At 54.1% G+C, this 11,690-nt stretch overlaps 1 long non-coding RNA gene across 1 annotated transcript; it reads right to left on the bottom strand.

Moving 5' to 3' along the window:
- Window positions 1-9,800: 9,800 nt before the first annotated feature.
- LOC123061035 (uncharacterized) lies at window positions 9,801-11,684 on the bottom strand. Its single transcript, XR_006428442.1, has 2 exons — window positions 10,537-11,684; window positions 9,801-10,472 (listed from the first exon to the last, which is right to left on the bottom strand). It is a non-coding gene; the product is annotated as an uncharacterized lncRNA (long non-coding RNA).
- Between the last annotated feature and the right edge of the window lie 6 nt (window positions 11,685-11,690).

Below are 11,690 nucleotides of genomic sequence, written 5' to 3'. Positions count from 1 at the left end.
ATATCGGTGTTATGTTCCCGGATTTTGCGTTCCTTACGCGGTTGGGTTATAATGGGAACCCCTTGATAGTTCGCCTTGATTAAAGCTTTTCCAGCAATGCCCAACCTTGGTTTTACCATTTTCCACCTAGCCTCTTTTTCCCTTGGGTTTCCGGAGCCCGAGGGTCATCTTATTTTAAACCCCCCGGGCCAGTGCTCCTCTGAGTGTTGGTCCAAACCAGGCAGCCTGCGGGGCCACCTCGGGGAAACTCGAGTCTTGTTTTTACTCGTAGCTTGATCTATCTGAGTGTGCCCTGAGAACGAGATATGTGCAGCTCCTATCAGGATTTGTCGGCACATTCGGGTGGTGTTGCTGGATTAGTGTTAACCTGTCGGAGTGTCTTGAAGAACCGAGATACCGAATCTGATCGGAACGTCCCGGGAGGAGGTCTATTCCTTCGTTGACCGTGAGAGCTTGTCATGGGCTAAGTTGGGACTCCCCTGCAGGGATTTGAACTTTCGAAAGCCGTGCCCGCGGTTATGGGCAGATGGGAATTTGTTAATGTCCGGTTGTAGATAACTTGAACCTTAATCTAATTAAAATGAATCAACCGTGTGAGTTACCGTGATGGCCTCTTCTCGGCGGAGTCCGGGAAGTGGACACGGTGTTGGAGTAATGTTTGCGCAGGTTGTCCTCTAGTTTCTCGCTCGCGCCTTGCCTCCTCTTCTCGCTCTCTTTTGCGAACAGGATAGCCACCACATATGCTAGTCGCTTGCTGCAGCTCCACATATACTTACCTTGCCTTACCTATAAGCTTAAATAGTCTTGATCGCGAGGGTGCGAGATTGCTGAGTCCCTGTGGCTCACAGATTACTATTACACCAGATGCAGGGCCTGAGGATTCCGCTCCAGATGACACGCTTGAGCTCAAGTGGGAGTTCGACGAGGACTCTCAACGATACTATGTTTCCTTTCCTGATGATCAGTAGTGGTGCCCAGTTGGGGGTGATCGGGACCGTGTCGCATGTTGGGTTATCTTTTATTTTGGCGCCGTAGTCGGGCCATGAGTGTTTGAATGATGTAATGTTATTTATGTACCTTGATTGACGTGGCAAGTGTAAGCCAACTATGTTTTCTCCCCTTTTATGATCTATATTACATGGGATGTTGTGAAGATTGCCTAACTTGCGACACATGCCTTCAACGCGATTATGCCTCTAAGTTGTGCCTCGACACGTGGGAGATATAGTCGCATCGAGGGTGTTACAGTGGGGGGCGCGCCTGCCCCCCTAGGGTGCGCCCCCTACCTCGTGGCCCCCCTGGAGCTCCTCCGACCTCAACTCCAACTCTATATATTTGGTTTCGGGGAGAAAAAAATCAGAGAGAAGGATTCATCGCGTTTTACGATACGGAGCCGCCGCCAAGCCCTAAAAGCTCTTGGGAGGGCTGATCTAGAGTCCGTTCGGGGCTCCGGAGAGGGGAATCCGTCGCCATCATCATCATCAACCATCCTCCATCACCAATTTCATGATGCTCACCGCCGTGCGTGAGTAATTCCATCGTAGGCTTGCTGGACGGTGATGGGTTGGATGAGATTTATCATGTAATCGAGTTAGTTTTGTTAGGGTTTGATCTCTAGTATCCACTATGTTCTGAGATTGATGTTGCTATGACTTTGCTATGCTTAATGCTTGTCACTAGGGCCCGAGTGCCATGATTTCAGATCTGAACCTATTATGTTTTCATCAATATATGAGAGTCCTTGATCCTATCTTGCAAGTCTATAGTCACCTATTATGTGTTATGATCCGTTAACCCCGAAGTGACAATAATCGGGATACTTATCGGTGATGACCGTAGTTTGAGGAGTTCATGTATTCACTATGTGTTAATGCTTTGGTCTGGTGCTCTATTAAAAGGATGCCTTAATATCCCTTAGTTTCCGCTAGGACCCGCTGCCACGGGATGGTAGGACAAAAGATGTCATGCAAGTTCTTTTCCATAAGCACGCTTGACTATATTCGGAATACATGCCTACATTACATTGATGAATTGGAGCTAGTTCTGTGTCACCCTAGGTTATGACTGTTACATGATGAACCGCATCCGGCATAATTCTCCATCACTGATCCATTGCCTACGAGCTTTCCACATATTGTTCTTCGCTTATTTACTTTTCCGTTGCTACTGTTACAATCACTACAAAATACCAAAAACATTACTTTTGCTATCATTACCTTTTGCTACCGTTACCACTGCTATCATATTACTTTGCTACTGAACACTTTGCTGCAGATATTAAGTTTGCAGGTGTGGTTGAATTGACAACTCAGCTGCTAATACTTGAGAATATTCTTTGGCTCCCCTTGTGTCGAATCAATAAATTTGGGTTGAATACTCTACCCTTGAAAACTGTTGCGAAACCCTATACTTGTGGGTTATCAGTCATCTGCTCAGTTGATGATGGTAATGCAGTTGTCGTGGCTGCCGGTGGCGGGGAAGAAGATCTGAGGCGGCGAAAGACAATTTGGAGAGCGGATCCCAGCTGTGGTGAACCCTTCCATCGTTGGAGCAGCTGAGCTGGGGTGGAACACAGCAAAATAGGAGTAGGACAAACCACACAAGGTTTTCTTTGACACATATCTGTAACAGAAGTAATTGTGTAAGGGCTTGTTTGAATTTGAGGATTCTACAATGCATGGATAGGAAATAGATAGGAATAGGATAGGAATGCACGTGCAAAACAGAGAATTTAAAAACACATGATTTATGCCAATCTGGGTGTTTGATTCACAAGAATTGGAAGATCACAGGATGCAAAGAAGCAAGGTGAGATTAAGTCAAACCATAAGAAAATGTACGGTCATAATGCTATTATTCCACTATCTCTTAGTCTTGTGCTTCATGAATAGGAATTTGAAAAGGAGGACAAGTGGAAATTTAAATTCCTACGGTTTTTATTTCAAGTCGACACTAAAGGAACAAATCCTACAGTTTTCCTTTGCTCCATTCCTTTGAACCAAATTCATGAATAGTAGTACCATAGCAAACTTTCCAATTCCTATGTTTTTCCTTCACTTTTCCTTTCAAGCACTAGCGATTCTAGTAGGCAGGTGATGTCTACTACACAACCTTCTTCTTGTAGACGTTGTTGGCCCTCCAAGTGCAGAGGTTTGTAGGACAGTTGCAAATTTCCCTCAAGTGGATGACCTAAGGTTTATCAATCCGTGGGAGGCGTAGGATGAAGATGGTCTCTCTCAAACAACCCTGCAACCAAATAACAAAGAGTCTCTTGTGTCCCCAGCACACCCAATACAATGGTAAATTGTATAGGTGCACTAGTTCGGCGAAGAGATGGTGATACAAGTGCAATATGGATGGTAGATAAAGGTTTTTGTAATCTGAAAAATATAAAAACAACAAGGTAGCAAGTGGTAAAAGTGAGCGTAGATGGTATTGCAATGCTAAGAAACAAGGCCTATGGTTCATACTTTCACTAGTGCAAGTTCTCTCAACAATAATAACATAATCGGATCATATAACTATCCCTCAACATGCAACAAAGAGTCACTCCAAAGTCACTAATAGCGGAGAACAAATGAAGAGATTATTGTAGGGTACGAAACCACCTCAAAGTTATTCTTTCTGATCAATCCGTTGGGCTATTCCTATAAGTGTCACAAATATCCCTTGAGTTCGTAGTAAAATAACACCTTAAGACGCAAATCAACCAAAACCCTCATGTCACCTAGATACTCCAATGTCACCTCAAGTATCCGTGGGTATGATTATACGATATGCATCACACAATCTCAGATTCATCTATTCAACCAACACAAAGAACTTCAAAGAGTGCCCCAAAGTTTCTACCGGAGAGTCAAGACAAAAACGTGTGCCAACCCATATGCATAAGTTCACGAGGTCACGGAACTCGCGAGTTGATCACCAAAACATACATCAAGTGGATCACGTGATATCCCATTGTCACCACAGATAAGCACATGCAAGACATACATCAAGTGTTCTCAAATCCTTAAAGACTTAATCAGATAAGATAACTTCAAAGAGAAAACTCAATTCATCACAAGAGAGTAGAGGGGGAGAAACATCATAAGATCCAAATATAATAGCTAAGCTTGCGATGAATCAAGATCATGCAGACTCAAGAAAACGAGAGAGAGAGAGATCAAACACATAGCTACTGGCACATACCCTCAGTCCCGAGGGAGAACTACTCCCTCCTCATCACGGAGAGCGCCGGGATGATGAAGATGGCCATCGGAGAGGGATTCCCCCCTCCGACATGGTGCCAGAACGGGTCTAGATTGGTTTTCGGTGGCTACGGAGGCTTGTGGCGGCGGAACTCCCGATCTAGGTTATGTTTTGGAGGTTTCTATATATATAAGAGGTTTTGGCATCGAGAACAAGTTAGGGGGTCTCCGGGCTGTCCATGAGGCAGGGAGGCGCGCCCCCACCCTCCTGGGCAGCCCAAGACTCTTCTGGCCCAACTCTTTTACTCCATGTCCTTATTCCGGTCCAAAAATAAGCTCTGTCAAGTTTCAGGTCAATTGTACTCCGTTTGGTTTTCCTTTTCCGCGATACTCAAAAACAAGGAAAAAACAGAAACTGGCACTGGGCTCTAGGTTAATAGGTTAGTCCCAGAAATCATATAAAATAGCATATAAATGCATATAAAACATCCAAGGTTGATAATATAATAGCTTGGAACAATCAAAAATTATAGATACATTGGAGACGTATCAAGCATCCCCAAGCTTAATGCCTGCTCGTCCTCGAGTAGGTTAATGATAAAACATAATTTTTGATGTGGAATGCTACCTAACATAATTATCATTGTAATTTTATTTATTGTGGCAAGAATATTCAGATCCATAAGATTCAAGACAAAAGTTTAATATTGACATAATAATAATACTTCAAGCATACTAACCAAGCAATTATGTCTTATCAAAATAACATAGCCAAAGAAAGCTTATCCCTACAAAACCATATAGTTTGGCCATGCTTCATTTTCGTCACACAAAATGCTCCCATCATGCACAACTCCGATGACAAGCCAAGCAATTGGTTCATACTTTTTAACGTGCTTCTATCGGCGTTCTAGGAATGGGGGTCCCCAGACTTGCCTGCCTACGGCCCGCGGCGTGCCGGAGCTAGCAGGCCATACGGCCTATCTTCATCAACAAGCATCCAAGACCCTCGCGAGGGGCCAAGCCTCGCGAGGCAGACAACGCAAGACCTCCTCTAGAGTGGCCTGACCAGGCAGGCTCACGAGGAGCGGAGATATCAAGGCGGGGCAAACCTCGCGAGGCTCTCGTGACGTGAGCCATGACGATCGACACCAGGCGGGCGCTAGACGGGCTCCAGCGCGCACAGCGTCTTTGTTTCCTCTTTGGTGCAAAGGGGGCAAGTGCAACCGTGGGGTACCGAGGCCTCAGGAAAAGGTTGCCGTTTTGGTGCAAAAATACCAAGACCATGGACTGCAAGACGGAGGTCATCATGGAGCCCAAGACGGCGTCACCACCAGAGCTTTGCACATGCGCGAACTACCTTTTGTCAGGATAGCTTGTACTACCTGTCCCCCTTCAAATTAGCCCGCCATTGTTGGCTCCCTTCCCGCTCAATATTTGGGAAGAGGACCAGGGCCTCTATAAATAGGACTAGCCACCATAGGAGGTGAGAGATCGAATCCTGGCACTACAATTTCATACGCACAAGAACACCTCAACCTCAGGAGGCAGTTCTTCCCTTGTACTGTTCATCATCAACCCAAGAGGCAATCCACCACCACACTAGAGTAGGGTATTACACCACAATGGTGGCCTGAACCAGTATAAACCCTGTGTCTTTCTGTGTTGCGAGTTCATCGAGTTCGTCCGCAAGATCTTAGCGAGCTAGAGCGTAGATTGGTAGAAGGGAAAGACTTCGCATGCACCCTAGTGTTCAAACCTTAAGGGTTAGCCGGAACCCCACATCCGACATTTGGCGCACCAGGTAGGGGTGCGCCGTAGCTTCCTTTCCGTCAGTCCGTCGCTCCGTCGTCTTCATGTGGGACGCTCGCCGTGCTCGAGCTGAGCGTCAGGCTGCACTCGTCGCCCGCGTCACTCAGACGGCTCCTATCGGCGGGCCACCTCGTCATTCTCCGTCCCCTGCCGCCAACGCTGCCACCGACCCGGTGGGGAACGAGCAGCAGGCGTCCTCGCTGCACCTTCAGTGCGGTAGGACGGCCGCACCGCTAGTCCATCACTCACCCCTGCTGGTTCTTCGTCCCACGCGCACCGCGCTCCCATGGAAGCATGGGCCGCGCTCATCGTGGCGAACGAGCTCCTGCGTTACCGCCCCGTCAGCGACCTCTATGAGGAGTGGCTCGACCGCATCGCCGAGCTCGTCTGTGTCGTAGGGGGCTCTCCGACGCTGTCCCACTCTCCACCTACCCCTCAACCAGCTGCGGGCGACGGGGCTCATGGCATGCCTCCACTGCCTCGGCCCCAAGACGGTGCCTTGGCACCAAGGCGCACGCCTCCGCAGCGTGATCCACCGCGCCCGACGCCCGCACGTGAAGAAAGAAGCTGCCAAGAAATCCCGCGGCCGCGAGAAGCTGCACCGGCGCTCCCCGCGCCACCTCGTCAAGACCGCGTGCCACCTGCAGTGGCGCAGCGCGGACCTCGCGAAGACCAAGCTCTGCCTCAGAAGCGGGCCCTGGCAACCACGGGTCGCTGCCGCGCCTTCACCCCCAAGCTGCGTAGCATCGCCTTCCCAGGCAAGTTCAAGCCAGATCTACCTCCTCGATACGATGGCACCGCTGACCCCGCAGAGTTCTTGCAGTTCTACGAGTTGAGCATCGAAGCGTCCAACGGTGACGAAAAAGTCATGGCGAACTGGTTTCCCATGGCTCTCAAGGATGGGGCCCGCTCCTGGCTCCTGAACCTGCAGCACGGCTCGATCTCCTCCCGGGACGAGATGCGTGACCGCTTCATCGCCAACTTCGAGGGCACCCGCCACCGCCCACCGGCCGCGGGCGATCTACACCGCATCAAGCAACAGCCAGGAGAGACCCTCCAGAAGTACATCCAACGCTTCAACAACACACGCCTCAAGATCCCCAAGGTCACGGACAAAGCCATCATCTCTGTGTTCTCAGACGGCGTCCATGACGTCAAGATGAAGGAAGAGCTGGCTATCCATGAGGAGCTTTGCACATCTCAGGAGCTGTTCAACCTGGCGGCCAAGTGTGCAAGAGCTGAGGAGGGGCGCCTCTCTCTCCTTGAGCTGCCAGCTGCAGGAGTGGAGGAGAAGAAGGCCAAGGCCAAGGACGTGAAGCGCAAAGAGGCAGTGGTGCTCGCAGCGGAGCCCGACACCAAGCGAGGCAGAGATCAACCCGAGTCATCCAAGAACGGCCGTCCATTCTGCGCCTTCCACAACCTGAACACCCACAACACTAGCGACTGCCAAGAGCTCAGAGCCATACGGGAAGGACACTTCGGTCGATGCACCGAGCGCAATGACCGGGGCTACGGCCACGGAGGAGGACACGGAGGCGGACGCTGGGACGACCGTGGCCCGCGCCAGGAGTGGCGCGGCCGGCCTCGTGAGGACCGCTGGCAGGACCAATCTCGCGAGGGCGTCTGGAGGGACCCGCCTCGTGAGGATCGCCCCCAGGGTAACGCCGGTCTTCCCCTATTGCCGTCACCAAGAAGGAACGACGACCACCACCAGGACGAGGGGGCTGGGGGCTTCCAGGAGCCGCACGCGATTGCTTGCATCTTGGGCGGTGCTCAGGCCCCAGCCTCTCAGCGCATCTTCAAACAGTTCACTCGCGAGGTGTAAGGGCATATTTATCCCTAAGGTGTTTTGGTGATTGATGACAATGCGTTTGCGGACTAATCGTGTGCCTTGAGTGTCCCAGACATTTCATCACGAGGCACAAGACGGTTGGGTGCCCCTCGAAGACTGTTGAAGACGACATATTTTCTACGTTTCTTTTTGGTGGATTTGAGTCGTAGGAAAGCCGTACTATTAAGAGGGGGTCCGCGTCGGAAAGGTTTGGGTGGAATCATCACGTACACGTCTCCTTCTTGTCCCCTCCCTTCCCTTGGAGCATCCTCCGCTTTCTCGCCGCCTTGTTTCTGGCTGCTGCGTTGGCTCGCGGTAGTACTGCTCCCAAGTGAGCGGTAGTACCGTAGGCACCAGCGGTAGTACCATGCTGCGGCGCGGTAGTACCGTAGGAGCCCACGGTAGTACCGCTCCCCTGGAGCTGCACTACCGTTGCCCACCAGGCTAGTACCGCTCCCTCGCGGTAGTAGGGGCGGATGTAAATTTTTACATCCCCGCCTACCACGGTAGTACCGCTTTCACTCCGCAGTAGTACCGTGCTATGTAGTCACGCACTAGTACCGCCCTTCTATAGTACTACTGTGTCGGGTTTTTGCTTCTTCCGTTTCTTTGTGGAAGTAGGCACGGATGTTTCCTTCCCCCTGGCTAGGGGATACCTGCCTTGTGGTAGTACCACATGGGGGTGCGGTAGTACCGCCCTCAGCTCCTGTGTTTCAGATCTGACCTTGGTGTTGCTGGGGTTGTGGTAGTACCGCGGGACTGTACGGTAGTACCGCATGACCGTGCAGTATTACCGCTTGGCAGCAAGCGGTAGTACCGCGCGGCCCTGCGGTAGTACCGCTGGCCTAGAGCGGTAGTACCACTGGCCGCTGGCTGGTAGGTGGATAACGGTTGGATCTTTGTCCCTCACTATATAAGGGGTCCCCTTCTTCCCCGTTGACTTATCTCTTCCAACCCTAAGCTCCATTGTTGCTCTAAGCTCCATTTTCGCCCGATCTCACTCCCTAGCCAATCAAACTTGTTGATTTGCTCGGGAGTGGTTGAGAAGGCCTCGATCCACACTTCCACCAAGAGAAATTTGATTCCCCCCACTAATCCCTTGCAGATCTTGTTACTCTTGGGTGTTTGAGCATCCTAGACGGTTGAGGTCACCGCGGAGCCATAGTCCATTGTGGTGAAGCTTCGTGGTGTCGCTGGGAGCCTCCAATTGAGTTGTGGAGATTGCCCCAACCTTGTTTGTAAAGGTTCGGTCGCCGCCTCCAAGGGCACCAATAGTGGAATCACGGCATCTCGCATTGTGTGAGGGTGTGAGGAGAATACGGTGGCCCTAGTGGCTTCTTGGGGAGCATTGTGCCTCCACACCGCTCCAACGGAGATGTAATTCCTCTCAAAGGGAAGGAACTTCGGCAACACATCCTCGTCTCCACCGTCTCCACTCTTGGTTATCTCGTGCCTTTACTTGTGCAAGCTTATTTGTCGGAGTAATTGGACACGGATACCCCGAAGACGGCGAGACGATATTTCAAGACATCAGGGCTAGCAAAGCCCCTCAGTCTGCCTGCCGGCTGCCGACTGCGCCAACCAGCCGGCTGCCGATTGCGCCAACAAGCCGGCTGCCGACTGCAGCCCGACCCGACATCGACAAGACACCGACGAGACGGCCATACCGTGAACAAGACAACCGTACCGCGACGACATCATGTACAGTGTCACTTGTCCCCTGGCACTATTGATGAAGTGACCCTGGGGACAAGCATGACATGCACCATGCCTTACCCATGCCTACCCACATAGCTTACATAGTAAGCTAGCCCACACTATAAAAGGGGCACTCATCCATCCATCCAGGAGGATGGACACACACACACCCACTCACGGCCGCAAGCCACGGCCACACATGGCCGGCCACTAGCATACCACATACATGCATTTACCAAGTCAGATGCCTATGGCACTGATCCCAGATATAGCTCCAGAAGCAACTCTGTACTAGATATATCAGATACACTCAGACATACAGCAGTAGGAGTATTATCTCTCCGGGGAGCTCCGAAGCTGGGTAAACCATCGCGTGCTACTCGCATACCCGCTCCTGGGCCTATCAGCAGCAGTCTTACCCACACACTAAGCCCTTGTGGCATCTGTCGACTCGCAAGCCCCCCGTGAGAAATACCACGACAGTTGGCGCCCACCGTGGGGCGGTACTTTGCTACCACGCTGCTGCTGGTTTCGCTGTCCGGGCGGGACCCCTTTTTTTTTCTTCATCGCCTCCGCCGCGGCGTCGCGCCGTCCCTCCGGTAGCGCTCGGGGGCTCGACATCGACCCGCCCCGGAGCAGCCGTGAGGGGTGGCGCGTCCTCACCGTCGGCCTCTTCGTCTTCACCACCGCGGCGTCGCGCTGTCTCTTCGATTGCGGTCGGGGGCTCGACATTGACATGCCCCCGGAATGGCCGTGAGGGGCGGCGTGACCTCGCCGTCGGCCTCGCCTTCTTCACCACCACCGTTGCGACGCCGGCTGCCCGTTCGCGCGCGCGCCGCCCGCGGGGCCTCGTTTCGGTCGACCGTGGTCGTCCACGCGCCGCTCGCGCCTGCTTTCCTCCGCGTTGCACCTTGCTCCGGCCTCCATATATCATCTACAAGCTAGCTAGATGCATCAGTCAACCATGGTCACGCGTTGCCTATACAGTTGACGTCCAAGACATACTCCACCAAAAATCTCTACGCTGCATCATGGCCGCGCCTCCCTGTGCGTGCTGCCATCCCTCGGTTTGCCTTGGCCACGCCCGTGCGCTCCGTGCCCGCTGCTAGAACGCTGCTGCTCCCTCCATTGCTGCAGCCGATGCCTCCTACTGCTCTTATTGTTGCTTGCTCGAGCATCGTTGCTATCGGAGTTTCGTCTGCGCGCACCCCTGCTGGTCCGGATTCGCCTGTGTGCGGCTCCGCGTCCTCGCCCGTAGGCCCCGGCCTCCCCTGCCGCGCTAGCCCCCTGCGACTGCCGGCTTGCCGCCCGCCCGGCCAGCTCCGGGTCGGTGCGCCCCCGGCCCCTTGCTCCGCACTCGCCCGCCAGCCCGCCACTCTGGCCGGGTCCTCCACAGTCGGCTGTATCGCCCTGCGCCGGCTGCTTCGCGCCTCCTCCCGCATCCGCCTCGCCTCTGCCGTGTCCGGCTCCTACCCAAGCCGGCTCCTGCGCGCGCCTGCCGGCTGGCGCCCGTGACCCGGCCTCCGCGCTGTCTCCGTCCCGCGGCCTCGCCCCTCCACGGCTCCGACGAGCTGGCCGACTTCCCCGAGCGCGCTCGCACCGCTCCACCATCCGTGCGGCCCGGCCGCCACCTCCCCGCGTGATCCGGCCGCCACCTCCCTCGGCCCCGCCCCGGCCTCCGCCCGCAGCCCGGACGGCCGGCTCCTCCCGCCGCCCGGCGTCCGACCTCCCGGGACCTCCGCGCCGGCTCCGCCTTCTCGCCTAGCCAGCCCCGAGCGTCCGGCTCCTTCCCTCCGGGTCTTCCGCGCCGGCTCGCCGGCTCCGCCCTGGCCGGCTCCCCCAACCCGGCCGCCTCTGCTGCCGGCCTCCACGCCCGGCTCCGACCGCTTGCCGTCTCCGCCCCGAGCCGGACGGCTGGCTCCGCCGCTTGCCGGCTCCGTCGCCTGCCGGCTTCGCCCTCCACCCGGCCGGCCTGGCCGGCTCCCCCGCTCCCTAGCTGCGCGCCTCCCGCATCGCCGTCCGCCTGCTGGCCCCTGGCCGCCTCCGTCTCGCGCGCACACCGAGCCCCTCCGTCACGCCCGGCTCCGGCTGCGTCGCGCCTGCCCGGCCTCCCCAGCGGCCGGCTTTGCCTCCATCTGGCCCCGAGCACCGTGCCGGCT

This window comes from Triticum aestivum, chromosome 3A (assembly GCF_018294505.1).
Source record: "Triticum aestivum cultivar Chinese Spring chromosome 3A, IWGSC CS RefSeq v2.1, whole genome shotgun sequence".
Lineage (NCBI taxonomy): Eukaryota > Viridiplantae > Streptophyta > Magnoliopsida > Poales > Poaceae > Triticum > Triticum aestivum.
Note: the sequence above shows the minus strand (reverse complement) of the source record. Positions and strands in the feature narration are given on the sequence as shown.